The following is a 15179-nucleotide window of genomic DNA, read 5'->3' as shown; positions in this document are numbered from 1 at the left end:
GCTCGAATTGATAGGGACAGAGACACAACTCTTATAGAAAAAGATTGCAAGAATTGGTCAAACAAAGTGAAGCCATGCTAGGTTACCCTCAAAATCCCTAAAGAGAAGAAGGAACAGTGAAATATTTCAAACCATCTCGAAGAAGAAACAGGGATGTGAAAAACAAAGAGACCCTGGGGTCCAGGAGAAGGTGAAGTGTATCTCAGTTTGTAGAGAGGAAACATATAGGGGAAACTTTTTAGTTGAATAGGATATACCTTATGGAAAAAAGACTGCAAAAGCATAACTCTAGAAGAAAACAAACACATCCAAAAAATCTGCTTAGAATTCTCAGAAATGGGTCTAGAGAGGACCCAAGTTCGGTTCCAAGCATCCATGTCAGATGGGTCACAACTGCCTCTACCTCCATCTCTACAGAATCCAACACCCTTTTCAGGCCTCTGAGGACACCTGCACTTGTATGGGAATAACCATTCCCCTGCAAGCACACACATAATTAAAAACAAATTTAATCTTAAAAATTATCAGAAAAGGAAATGGAGCCAGTGAGATGTGTTGGCAGGTAAAGGAGACTGTTGCCAGCTGAGCCTGATCACCTGAGTTAGATTCTTGGAACAAACATGATAAGAGGAAAAGATCAACTCCCAGAAGATGCTCTTTGACATCCGCACAGCACACTGTGGTAATCTCCAACACCACACACACACACACACACACACACACACACACACACACACACACACACACACAGGAGTTATATAGGCAAGAATGTAGAAAGATAGACGATAGACAACCAGAAAAATAGACAGATGAGATATACACAGACAGATAAATGGGAAAGAAAAAGGAAAGCAAATGAACAACAATAACAACAAAAAAAGCCCAGCTTAGGCCAGGAGCAAGTTTTACAGCTGGCAGGATCTTATTCAAAGACTTTACTAAGAATCACCAAACTCTTACAGTTGGTTCATGATACAGGGCATTATTTGTTTATCTTTTATATTCACATACTAAAATAGATTTACATAGTTATAATCAATATTTATTGAATACTCTTTACATAGCAGTCACCTTGCTAAACATGGTAAGTTATTTCACTGATTTTTTCCTCAGCTAACACAGGCACTTCTGTCTACTTCCTTTTACAAAGTAGGCAACTAAGGATCAGAAAAAAAACACAAGTAGTTAATGATGAAACAGGCTTTCCCAAGGACTGTTTGCTGCTGCAGACTATAACCTTGGCATCTACAAACCTGCTTAATCTTTGCACTAAGATGACAGTACAAAGTCAGCACCAGTTCAGTGTTCTGAGCAGACAGTTTCTACCAATTTCCAGGAAATGAAGAGACTCAGTTTCACTTCATCAAACTGCAGCAACACAGACCCAAATTATCTACTGCTATTTTTTATTATACAAAGTCTCAAACAATAAAGTTCTAACAAGTATTAAATATTAATTTTAGAAAAATCACTTCTTGCACATTAAAAATAAAATCAACTTAATGACTTTCCCTTGAGATAGTAAAAATGTCTCAGAGACTTGTAAAATCACCCGATGCTTCTGCTAAAACATCATTGCCCCGTTCTTCCCCATCTCCTCCAGCTATGACAGGGGTGAAGTTTGCCACTTTCAGGTAGCTAAAAAGGCCTATATTGTAACTAGATATTACAGAATATACCTACTGAAATCAAAAGTCCTCAAATACTTTTAAACAAGCATTCCTCAGCCCTGCCTTCCATGTCTTGTCAGAACATTAGGACCTCTCATTTTTGTTAAATTCTTCTATTTAAAATGTCAGCAGTACTCTCTATGCCATCTTTCTATTATTTGTTTTGTACATGTAATATATATATATACACACATATATATCCAATTGATTTAAAAGACCAATTATGTTTTCCCTAACATAAAAGTAATGTGTCAAGTAAAAACAATACACATTTGATTCAATCATGCCCAACTCTAAGATCTATATATAAATAGTATTAAAGATTTTCTTACCTTCATTAGGACTCCATACCATCTAGTCAAATGCTAAGCAATCCAAGAGGAAAACATTTAATGCAGAAATGGCAAAAAGAAATGAGAAATGAGTTACTCTGAACAAGTGTAAACCCAAGAGCTCCCTTCTTAGATCCCCACCCTAACTCTGTGCTTCGATTCCAAAGTTCAGACACAAATGGTGGTGACGTTACAGGCACTGAGGTGCCAATGTTAACAAGCAGGAGAGTTTACTTGGTTACGTGATCAGTCAGCAAAGTAACAGAATGACACCACTTCCTGAGGTAAGCTGCTTATCGTCTTCACAGCCACTGCAAAGAGACTAGCTTGCTTTATAGTAATAAAGAAAAGTGCTGGCAATTTGGTGGCTGACAGTTCTATGTAAAGAAACCACGGTCCTATGTCACGTCATCCACACCTATAATCTACATTGCTGCCCTGGTTGCGAGAATACACAAAGTTAGCAAGCAGATTCAATGCAAAGCCCTGCCTATAAAAAATTTTTCTCTCTCCTCTATGTGGAGGATTTAACACTGCTTCTTCTATGCCAGTGTTTCTCAGTCTTCCTAATGCTGCAACCCTTTAATACAGTTCCTCGTGTTGTAGTGATTCCCAACCATAAAATTATTTTATTGCTACTTCATAACTGTAATTTTGCTATTGTTATGAATCATAACCTGATATGTTACCACCAAAGAGGTTGCAACCCGTACACATTGAGAACCATTGCTCTATGCTATCATATAAATAATGGCTATAATCTTCCTTGCCCCCTTCTCTCTCAGGTCCTCTCTCTCTCTCTTTCTCTCTCTCTCTCTCTCTCTCGCTCTCTCTCTCTCTCCCAGTCCATGTGTGTGTGTGTGCATGTGTGTGTGTGTGTGTGTGTATCCTTTAATGTTACATGTATGCATCTAGGCAGTAGATATGAATATCCATGAAGAATCACACCTATTTCTTCAGCAACTAGTGTTATATTGTGGTATTACCAAATACTAGCATGTAGCAGATGGTCAGTACTTGTTGTTGAATACACAGGAGAAAAGTCACAAAAGCTACAAAGTGAACAAAAAAATAAAGTATGAGGACAAGCACAAGTCTTCTATCTGCATCAAGCCTTAGACTGACATGCAGTTTTCTCTTTTTCACGTGAGTTTGTCTTTGTGCATCACTCACTACACACTTGACCTGCCTGTCACACAGGGGAGAAGACAGGTGTATTTGGGAGCTTGTCCCCTCTTCTTTCCCAGATCTCCCTCAACAACTCTATCCTGGAGTCACCTGTCCTAAGACTTCCATTGCCAACTGAAAACTGACTGAGAAACACCAAATCCCCAATGTTACCCACTCCAACTTTCATCATTCTTTAGTATGATTTATTATGACACAAAATTAAACTGGGACTTCCTTGGAGGATGCAGGCAATCAATCCTAGCTTCCACCCCTGAATTCCCAAGAGCCATGTAGTTCCTGACACATCACAGCCACTCTCATGTTAGCTTAGGGAAATAACTAAGATCCTAAAATTTAAAGTGTAGGCATAGGGGGACAGACTTTCATAGAATCTCAAAATAGAAGAACTAGACATTCTTTGAAGGTGTTTGAAATTTTAAAATGGAATAGTGTATGCATCCAGAGATATTTGGTATGCAGATACTGTTCACACTGAGGGTAAAAATAGAACTAAGATTTCATAAAACTACCAATGACTAAGAGAGAAGTCAAGAGGGATGTCACAGGTACTACACATCTATGGCAATCTTGAAGACTAGGTTAGCAGCTCCAGGATCTGTACTTTTTCCTTGTGAGGTATTTGCTGCAACCACCCCAATGAAAAGTACATGAAAAGAAGTAGGATGGAACATTAGGAAACTACAGAGGGAAGCCTATAGGGTCACAGCTTGCAGAAGTTCAGTTGTTCGTCGCTGAACGTCCATTATCATTTCAAACACCAGTAGGAGTTCTTTTCTCAAAGTGGTTCCTTCAAGGGGTGCCATACAGAATATCCCTAACTGTAATTATATCTATAATGCATGCACACCTATAACTATACTTCAGAGGAGAATTTATATAAACATTGTGTTTAACCTTCATTAAATATGCAAAATTATGTAGGAATTAAAGTGTAACTGTCATACAACTTGAGTAGAGAAGGGGAGCTGCTGGTTGATGTCTTAGAGATCTAAAAAGGCTGAAATTAATAATGTAACTGGAGGCTTTCATTGTCAAAGTATGGTAGAAGAAAGTGAATTTGAAGTCTAAAAGCTGAGAAGGGAGCCATGACTAAAATGTAGATCTTAAGCTGGTTTGAGGTAGACCAGGCATTATAAGCTCTTCATGTATTAGTCACTAAAAGTCTATGTCAGTCAATATTAATTCTGGCCAGAAACATTCCTTTAATATTCCAATGAATGGAAAACTTATGTGTTGAAGTTACACATTTGTTTTCCCAAATGCTAAATGTGATGCTGTTATCACTTACGTGTGTCCTCTGTTCTGGCCCATTGCTGTTTTAGAACTGTCACATGAAGGCAGGGGTTCTCCTGACCTCCACACTTTCTCTAATCTCTTCCACATTTTCTGGCTATGCCCAAGGTCTCCAATATCCTCAGAAACTTTCAAGTTTCTAGTGGCTTATTTTCCAAGCAGTTTCACAATGCTCTTTTGGGATCGCTGTGATGAACAGGCAGGGAAGGGGATGCTCCTGTCTCTTTTCAGGCAAAGAAAGTAGACTGAGTGGGCATGATACTCACAATGAATAACTGTTACTATTGGAGGGTTACTAGATGTCTTCATGTCCCTGTCACATCCCCTCAACCCAAGGGTTTACTCTGCCCATTGATTTTTTGCGGGGGTGCGTTTTGAAGCTTTTCTGCCCATTATTGAGTCAATTAGCTCCACACAGATTCTTGACACCTTACCTCAGTTGTGTAATGTGACTCTCCTGCTTGTTGCCCCATACACTCTTTACTTCCTACTCAGACTTCTGAAATAAGATAATATTGATATTCTCTGCTGTTAATTTTATCCTATGAGAGTCAGGCTACCCCTTATTTTGTGTCAGTCAACAATTCTCAAGGGTATTCTATATGATTCCCCACCAGGAACAGGTCTTTATTTCCCACGGGGATATCCTACTCAGCAATACACCCTTGGATTAGGCCCCCTCCATTCCATCTCACTCTGATCTTGTTTCCTATTCCCTGGGTTCACTTCCCAAAAGAATGTGTTTGAAAGATGTATTCTGGCATGTTTTTTGGAGTATCCTCATGGAAAATAGGATACAAACACATTCTTTGTATTTCCGGATCCATTTTTCTCATTACCCCAACAACCATTAGACCTAAAAGTCAATACTCATTATACCCATTTCCAGTAACAGACAAAGCTATAAGATTTAATATTTGACTATCAAGCATTTAATCTCTCTTTGTCCTGCTTGCCATGCATATATTAGGTGCCTCACAATAGAAAACTGTGGGCACCTCAAGCTAAGGGTTGCTTCAGAGGAAGAATTCCTATGTAAAAGTAGCGCCTGGTGCAGGCAATTGAAGAGAACTGAGCTATCTTTACCCAGTGACATTTTAGTCTGTAATGCTTCCTGGCAGAATCTTCTTCATCCCGAGTTTTCTAATAAGAAGTTAGACTTTTATTCTTATGGCTTCTTATTTTAGATGTGCAGAGGACTTATTTTAAGTGGCCTTGCTGAACAGAGAAAACAGAAAACTATCTTTATAGATCTAAGGCTTATAACAGAAATAACATCAATATTTACCAGCTGTAATTATATATACATGTGTGTATTTGTTATGATTTGCCCTTTAAGAATTTATTGATGGGACACGGGCATTCATAGTTGTTTATTTCATGTACAAGAATATTGAGAAAAATAAATGAAGCCTCTATGGTGAAACATATTGATAGCAGCATTCTGTAGAACATGGTACCAAGAAAACTAACTGATACTTTTAAGTCAGAAAGGATAAATTTTAAAGTAAGTAATAGGCCAAAATAGAATCCCTGTATCCTTTATGCTGGCTATCAGGTTAGTTAGTTACACTACTTCTGAGATAAGAGCTCCTAAGGTCACTTCAAGTTTTTGACAAAGAAATACAAAGGCATGCAAATATTGTTCACTTCATAAAATGTTTAAAAATAGTATGTGAAGTTATAAACATGAGGAAAGAAACTGACCTTCCAGGTCTTGGATATATTGGCCAAATTGCTTGTCACTCTAAAACACCAGTTTGTGTCTATTCTGTTTCCTAAACGACATATATCCAGTCTATGGAGAGTAGCCAGTAAGTCCACATTTTTCAAAGCAGGCTTAAAATAGAGACCCTCTATCAGTAATTATTCCATGGAATGGCACTAGAATTGCCCATGTAATTAGTAACTTGATACAAAATAACTTGGCAAGAACATGTAATTGTAGTTTAGAGTTGATAGATTGTAGTTTTTTGTAGTTTGATATTTACCAGAATATAAAAATATTAGCAAGTGCTGGGTGTTGGTGGCGCACGCCTTTAATCCCAGCTCTCAGGAGGCAGAGGCAGGTCGATCTCTGTGAGTTCAAGGCCAGCCTGGTCTACAGAGTGAGTTCCAGGACAGCCTCCAAAGCTACAGAGAAACCCTGTCGTGTAAAACTAAAACAGTAAAAAAATTTAGCAAGTTATTTTACTAAAAAAAGTAGTACATAAAATTCATATTTACTTTTAATTCTTCAGGGAAAAATATATTTTAGTATTTGTTCATCCATTGAGCTCCATCTCCAGTCCTCTTTTTATTTTGATACAGGGTTTCACTAAGTTTACAAGCTTAACCTTGATTTACTCAGGAACCTAGGTACGTCTTGAATCTGTGATTCTCCTTCCTCACCTTATGGAGTACCTGGAGTTACAGACCTTCTCTACTAAGTCCATCTATAGTTGTTTTAAAAGAGAAATCACTCCTACCTCTTTTTCGCCCTAGCTGCCTGAGGATCTGCCGCCATCATAAACAACACAGTAGTTATGAGGTACAGAATTTCATGACCACCCAGATACCTCATAGGAAACCTATGATTGTTGCTGGCCTTTACCATAGGAAAGAAACTATTCTGAAGACAGTAACTTTTGGAAAACTATCCAAGATGTGTAAAATCATCCCAGACTTCATCTTTGGATTTGGATTCAGGTCTTATTTTGGTTGTGGCAAGACAATAAATAGCCTTTGACATTATTTCTGATTGGGCTGCTTGGATTGCATAAAGAAAAATAAACCCAGAAACTGACTTGCAAGATTTGGTTTGTGTGAGAAGAAAGCCCATCAAGAAAACAATGAAAATAATGCAGGGGTAGATTGAAGGGCACCCAGGGGACTGCAAAGGCCACCCTGGTGCTGACAATAATCAGAAATAGAGATTCCATGATGACTTTCTTCATAATAATGTGCAAAACAACTCATGAGAGGATTAGTGAACTACTCAGACATGTTTTAAAAATTGATCTTGGGTTGGAAAGCTAGCTCAGTGTACAAAGCACTTGTCACACAAGCATAAGGATCTATGTTGGATCGCCAGGATCTGTGTAGAAAAGCTGGGGTGATTGCAATGGTGCATATGCTTGTGATGCCACTGATAGGGAGGTACAGGCTCACAGATTCACGGAGCTTGCCAAAGCAATGAATTCCAGGACAGTTAAAGGCCCCATTTTGGAAACTGGCAGCCAGCACGCAGATAATGGTATTTAACGTTGATCTCTGGCTTCAATTCCAACTGGCTTATTCATGCACACACACACACACACACACACACACACACACACACACACTCCTGCGCACTCACTCACTCACTCACACATGCACGCACATACATGAACACACACAGCCTTTGAATCTCCATGAAATTTGCTAAGAAAATGAAATACTTTCATATTGTAATACACTGTAAGTTCTCGCAGTTACCATGGCTTTCTGTAGTCTCCAACGTTATTATCAGAATTTAATTGCTGTTTTCATGAACATTGTGGCAAAGGCAAAGTTGTTATAGTCCTCTCATCAGTTTGATAAAAGTACTACATACCGAATTGTCACTAGTCATTAGCAGTATACATATTCAGAAAAATCCAGGCATTCACAAGAGAGACAGAGACTGTAACTGAATAGTAGACGTCACAGTGGCCTTGGCTACTAGGCAGTTATAAACGGGTGCATATGAACAATAGGAACCAACAGGATCCAGCAGGATCAACAGTGAAAAAATTTCTTTCAAACTCGAATTAAGTCTAAGGTGTCAAGTAGTGGCAGACAGGGTGGACTTTATTGGATATGCATTATGAAGTCTTCATTCTGGGGGAAATTACATACTTGCTCTGGAAACAGGGCAATTATGTGAAACGTTAATGAATACTTTCACACAAAAGAAGTGTCAAAATAGCAGAGTGGGGTTGGATTTTATATAGAGGTTAATTTCTCAAATCAGCAAAATATTCACAATGTCAGAATTACCTCTGGAACTTCCTTATGAAAATCTCTTCCTATGTAATGACCAGACAGAAGCAGGGAAGTCTATGTGCTTTAAATATTACTATTTTCTTTAAGATTTATATGTGCACACATATATATTGTATATAATTTTAGGTAAATACAAGATAATTCATTGAGGTTTTATCAAACAACCTTGATATTCTTTGTTCTTTGTTCCTTTATTTTTTATTGACCTAGTCCTTCCTCCCATCTTGGACACTCTCCTTGTTAATCCATTCTGATTCCATATCACCTGTGTCGTGCTATTCCACTCCCCAAAGTCTCTTGAGCTCTGGTTCCTTTGTATTTTACTGGTAACTGTGGCTATTCTATGTTGTAAATGCACATCCTCCTCTCAGCTCGAGGATCTGGAACTAGGAACTAGAGATGAGGGAGAGCATGTGACAGTTGTCTTTCTGGGCCTGGGCTATCCCACTCAATATAATTTTTTCTAGGGCTACCCATTTACCTGGAAATTTGTGATTCACTTTTCTTTACAGCTGAAGAGTATTGTGTCTATATCCCATGTTTTCATGATGTATTCACCTGTTGAAGGGCATTTAGGTTGTTTCCATTTCCTGGCTCGTGTGACTAGAGCAGCAACGAACATCTCAAGCAAGTATCTGTGTAGAAGAATATTGAATCATTTGGGCATAAGCCAAAGAACGATATTGTTTGTTCGTGTGTGTGTGTGTGTGTGTGTGTGTGTGTGTGTGTCTGTGTGTAAAAGTTAAGACACTTGGGTGACAATGCTCCCTAAAATAACCATGGAGGAACAAAAACCTCAGTACCAGGCATAAGAAACCTCCTTTTAGGATAGTCCAAGTGACTCCAAAAGCTATATATTACATATGTATCCCTTGGTTGCCTTCAGGGGGCTGAGAGTTCTGCACCATGATTAAGACACTACATACTGAAGACACAAGACTTGAATGATTTGAGCTGGATCTGGCCTGAAAGCCTCTTTTTTCCTGTCTAGCTTCCATAGTTCCAGAAAATGCTATGCAAGCTGCCAAGGGGAGAAAGCAATTAAACAGTCCTACCCAGCTACAACACCTATAAACCATGGCAATTACCGGCATGGCAAGATATGCATAAAGGTGTGATAAGTGACACTTGTATGTCAGTGGCAATCAACAGCTGTCTAATTGGGCTTACAGCCCACATCACAGGAGGGAAATCATACCTGGTAGTGGAGACATAGCCAACTTCCTGGGGTTGGTGAAATCTTGGATTTAAAAAAGAATCTACTACTGCCACTTTGCTAGACCAGCATAATCCTAAATATATTCTAAATTATCTTTATACCCACAGGTGAATATAACTACCATCCCTCATCAAAGCCTCTCTTTTGTAGCAAATGGTGACTGCCACAGAAAAGCACAAGTGGACACAATGCAGAGACCACTGATCATGGAGAGCTCAGGCCAATGAGTACACGTGCATCGTAACTCCTGCATCTAAGGCCAGGGAGCGTGGTAGGAAACAGGGTGGAAATCTTAGAAGAGCCACAATACCAGGGAGTCTGCTGTGAACTGGTCTCTCTCAGAAATGGCTGCACAAACAAGACCAGAACAATGACTGTATCGACAGACACGTTAACAGAGAAGGAGGAAACAAAGAACCCTGAACTCAACCCTGAACAAGGAATTACAGACAACTGATGAATGCTGAGAGAAGAATTAGTCTCTCCCAGGGATGAGCTTCTTTATCAGTTGTCTGGTACAGAATGGTCAGTCTTGAAATCATTTACACACAGATAACAATGGACTCAACAAGTTATATTTATATATATATATTTGTACAAACACACATGCACATACATACTTTCATACATGCACACGTGTGTGTGTAATAACATCAAAAGACTATCAAATTGAAAGTAGTGGGAACTTAGAAGGAGTTTGGGGGAGGGTATCTGGGAGAAAAGGAAGGGGAAAGTGATATAATTATATTTCAGTAGAAAAAATGAATACATGAGAAAAATGAAAATTACTGTTTTCTCAAGTGAAGACTTGACATGGTCAACTTACATTTAGGGGCCATACAGTACCAAAATACCCATTTAAAAAGCAATATGCCTTTAATTACTATGAAATGATGTAACTCAAAATGGTTCAGCGTGATTTTTAGAAAATCACAGAGCACAGTGTGATATCAATTGCCTCTAAGACTGCTAAGGCTTTACTTACAGGTGACAAAGACAGAAGATGTCACCCACCACACTAAATTCTGGGTCTCTATGGGTGGGTAACTACTCCATGGAAGGCAGCAACCAGGAAGGGCTGACCTATGACAAGGAAAATCAGAAGGCCTGGTAGAGTAGTACAGTTGGAGCTATCAAAGCTAGGAGTCTAGACCGGCACTCACTTACGTCTCCTGAGTCTACAACTATACTTCAGACTATTGACTCAGCTTCAGGACTGAAGGTCCTCTGACACAGGACTGGGTCAAAAGCCTGGGACAGTTTTAAGCACAAGCTTTCTCAACAGACTTGCATTTGAACCCTAGAACCACTGGAAACATTTATTTTGAAGGCACCCTGAGCTTCTTGCCAGGCAGTTACATAGGCAGCATGGTGACCCATTGCATTGTGGATCAAGGCCCTAACCCTCACACCTGGAGGCTGGCAGAGGACTTGGAACTTCATCAGATAGAGAGGTGGTACTGGTTTCTGCCTAGAGCCTCTCAGTATTGTTAGTGGCCCTGCTGCAGCATCTGGAGTAACCCTCGGTTCTTCATCTCATTAGTTACCCAGGAAGCAAGAGAGAATGTTCAATTCACTTGCAACCACTGGTCTCTTCAGTAGTGATACATTTTGCAATCCAGAAAGTTGAGCAGACTAAAATTTACCCCGTGACACCCATCTTACTTCCACACAGGACTGCTGCCATTAGTTCTCTCCTCCAGCACCCTGGAGCCAGTTTCAGACATTTCAGAGATGCTAGGTGTCCCACATAGAACTTGACATAGTAGTAATTCGAGTATTTACACATGAAATTTGCTGCTGGTCATTTCCTTGGTTGGCTGAAAGTTTAATGTCCCCATGGCATGGATGTTACCCGACAGCACAGAGTTACCAATAGATTTTCAAAATAAATTTGTGCCCACTTTAGTACAGAATCTGAAGGAGGACCAAAAGGTCCTTAAGAGAGCTGTGCTGGCTGGAGACTGCAGTTCTGGGACTCTGCAGATCCCTGAAGCCACTCCCTGCAGGTCACTCCGTGCCTGGCCCTCTGCTGGAGCTAGAGATGAAGCCTTGTTTAAAAGTCAAGAGTTGCAGCACAGTCCTGAAAGTGATTGTCATATTCTCACAGCAAAAATACACTGGGGACATAAGAGAAGGAAGAAAGGAATCTCAGGCCTATGGGAGAGCTTGGTGCTTTTCCCTGCAGTCTGTGGTCATCAAGAGATAGCCTCAGGAGTACTCCGCCAGTGACTGTGAGACCACCCGAGAACTGACAGTGATGGATTGCAGTGATGAGCCGCTGGAGGGTGGAAGCCAGGGGATCCAAGTGGTCACTAATATCAAAGTAATACAGAGGATGCTGAGGTCTTCTGAAAGCTAAGAGAACCTCCCGTGCAGAAACAGAGCCTGGACCGGACTAGCTAAATACGGAGCAAATGACTACACTGAAATTGCCGAGACATGGGCACATGGATGAGCCCGCCTGGCATTAGAGGCAGTGATGCCCCTGAAAGGTGGGCAGAAGGCTGTAGGGATGGATTCAAGCTTCCTGATACACAATTCCCCAGGCCAAGCAACCCCTATGGCTCTTCAGTACTCATCCATGCTGTTTATGCTGCAAAGCCATGTTTCCTGTGCTGTTAGGAGTTTCTGTGATGTGAGCAATACTGCACTGGGAGGAAGGGAAGTTTGCCTTCTCGCCTCTTCATCTCTGAACTCTAGCAGCTGTGGAACTAGCTGCTTGTAACTCAGACTTTTTTCATTTTTTACAAAATAAACTAAAATGTAGCAGTTAACAAAACGAAAAAGAAAACAATTGTCTTGAGACTATTCACAGGCAGTAGTATAAATTATATAGACAAAATCTCATGAACTCAGTTTCCCTGTCAAGCATCTCCCCATAACTGGAAGACATATGTACATATACATTAGAGTATCATAGTATATATGTATATATACGCTAATATACATATTGGGGTATCATAAATAGTATCATTTCCTTTGCTGGCTGATTTAAACAACAGAAACAAAATTGCCCACAGTTCTGAATGCTAGAAGTTCAAACACAAGATGTGTGAGAGCCTATTTCTTCTGAAACATTTTTCTTGCACTTGTGGATGCTGCAGATGGCTAGTTGATCCTTATAATTCACAGCATCATCCTTCTGTGCCTGTCAGTTCACTCTTCCAAGGAAACCAAATTATTATCTGCCCCAATGACCTTTTTTGCTTTTGAAGTTTAATTACCACTTTAAAGACACTGACTCTGCAAATGGTCACATTTTGACATAAAGGAATTGGAGGCATGGTTTAATCCCAGAGCAACTGGGTTTCTAGCAGTAGAAAGACATGGGCCTTTCCATCACCATAGAATTACCCAAGCTAACCTTGGGAAGCTTCACCTTCTTCCTCTCAACCCACTTAAACTTTGACAATCATTCGTCCGTTTTCCCATGGTTAGAATTTTATCACTCCCACACCCTCTTTTAAATAGTATCCCAGCACATAACTTCTTGAGAAAGGTGGTTTTTTGTTGTTGTTTGGTTGGTTGGTTGGTTGGTTGGTTGGTTTTTGTTTAACTCAGTCTAACTGTCAGGAGACCCATCCAGGTTGCCGTACATATCAATGGTTCTGTTCTGGGTGGTATCCCTCGATACATTCCTGTTTAATCGCTTGCCCACTGAAGGACATTGGATTAGCTTCAGTGTTTGGAAATAGGAGTCCTGCTGCCATAAATATCTGTGTACAGGTTTCTGAGTGAATATAATTTTTTATTTCTCTCTGGGAAAAATGCCCAGGTGTGCAATTGCTTTGATATTTAGTGTTTTAAAGAACAGGCCAGACTGTTTTCCCAGAATCTTGTGCTATTTATACTCTCACCAACAATATGCAAAATCCACCAATGATTGGAGCAATCCAATCTCTATAAGTCCTCACTAGATTTGATATTGCCATTATTTTTTATTTTAGTCGGTCTGTTAAGTGTATAGTGATATCTTGTTGTGGTTCTAATTTGCATTTCCCTAATGTCTAATAATGTTGAACATCTTTTCATGCGCATATTCACCATCTGCATATGCTTTTGGGTGAAATGTCTGTGCATATCTTTTGCCCACTTCCTAATTGGATTGTCTTCATGCTGTTGAGAATTGAAGGTTCTTTATGTATTCCAGATTTCATCCTTTGGCAGATATGGAAGTTTGCAAATATTTTGTCTCATTCCATAGTTTGTGTTTATATTCTCTTAACAGAGAGTTTTGCAGAGCAAAACCAGTTAATTTAAGAGATGCTGGCACTTATTTTTTACATTGTATTTTAGTTGCCTTTTTCTGACAGAGCTCCAGCAGGGGAAGTGCAAGAAGGCGTTTGATTACTGCACACTGCAGGCAGAAGTCCAGGTCCTTTGCACAGTCTCCAGCAATACCCTGGAGAGCAATGCTCTGGGGAGCATAGGGTTCATGTTACTGCCCGGTGTGAGGTATGAAAGTTCAGGACCTCCATTCTGCCTACTGTGACACCAGCCAGCAAGAGGGTAGGCACATCCTTCTAGCTGCCAGATGACAGAAACTGAAGCTCTTCAGAAGTTTTCCTAGAGTGTCAGATTGGCACAGAGAAGTTATCTTTCTGTGTCTTCCCTTTCCTGATCATGATCATAGAGTGAAATGGCTTAGGTTCAGCCTTTTTGAACCCATTGAACTCACTGGGGTGAGTGAGTCTAAAGGCTGCCCTTCCTACCCTACCCCAGAGTTTTGTGTGTTTTATGTATGATACCCTGAGTATTTTGTTGCCTTTGGTGGAAACATAGGAGCAGGTACTTCAGCTTGAGCATCCCAGAAAGGGATGTCCATCATCGTCACCTTACTAATTCTGGGTAAGTTTCTGTACCACAGCTGTGACTCATCTATAAGTTCTAGGAAATGTCAACCTCACAGGGTAATTCACAAAAATAAGTAACCACCTGCATAATGTGCTACAAATGCTAGACACAGAAAATCAGAATGCACTTTGAAATGAAGCCATGTTGTCATTCTCCTGAATTTTTAAGTGTAAGTTCCGGGGACACTCAATAGGTCCAGACCCTTCACAAAGCTATTTAGAGTGTCCCTGGCTCTTCTCTGTGAAACTGGTATGCACTATTGGTATAGTCAAATATAACTTCCTTAGCAAAGCGTCCACATGTAGGAGATGAAAATCCTTCACTCAAAATCCCCCCCTGTGTAGCTGGGAGCTTGTAGTGAGTATTCTGACCAAGCCTCAGCAAGAGGCTCACCTTCCCAGTACAAAAGAGATGTTCCTAACACCAGCCTACAGGAAAGAATACAAAACTCTTTGGAACAGATACCTTCACAGTTAAGAGCAACAAAGTTGCCACAGGCCACTGCAATTGCATCCTGTCTTTATCAGCGGTTTCTGTTCTCTCTTGTTTCCTGTTCCACAGCAGGGGACAGCTAGGGGTCATGGAAGAAAGCAGAACAGGAGAAGAGACAAT

The 15179-nt window shown here is 40.1% G+C and overlaps 1 protein-coding gene across 3 annotated transcripts in view; it reads right to left on the bottom strand.

The window, feature by feature from the left end:
* Hhla2 (HERV-H LTR-associating 2) overlaps positions 1-2161 on the bottom strand; it is a 92769-nt gene extending 90608 nt beyond the window's left edge. For all 3 annotated transcript variants that reach the window (XM_040750728.1, XM_040750727.1, XM_040750726.1), the window contains exon 1: positions 2003-2161. The gene's annotated coding sequence lies outside the window, so the exon portion shown is untranslated. The remainder of the gene's footprint in view (positions 1-2002) is intronic.
* Positions 2162-15179: the final 13018 nt, after the last annotated feature.

The sequence above is a fragment of the Mesocricetus auratus genome, unplaced genomic scaffold (genome assembly GCF_017639785.1).
Source record: "Mesocricetus auratus isolate SY011 unplaced genomic scaffold, BCM_Maur_2.0 Super-Scaffold_100008, whole genome shotgun sequence".
Taxonomy (NCBI): Eukaryota; Metazoa; Chordata; class Mammalia; order Rodentia; family Cricetidae; genus Mesocricetus; species Mesocricetus auratus.
This window is presented reverse-complemented; position numbering and strand designations above follow the sequence as displayed.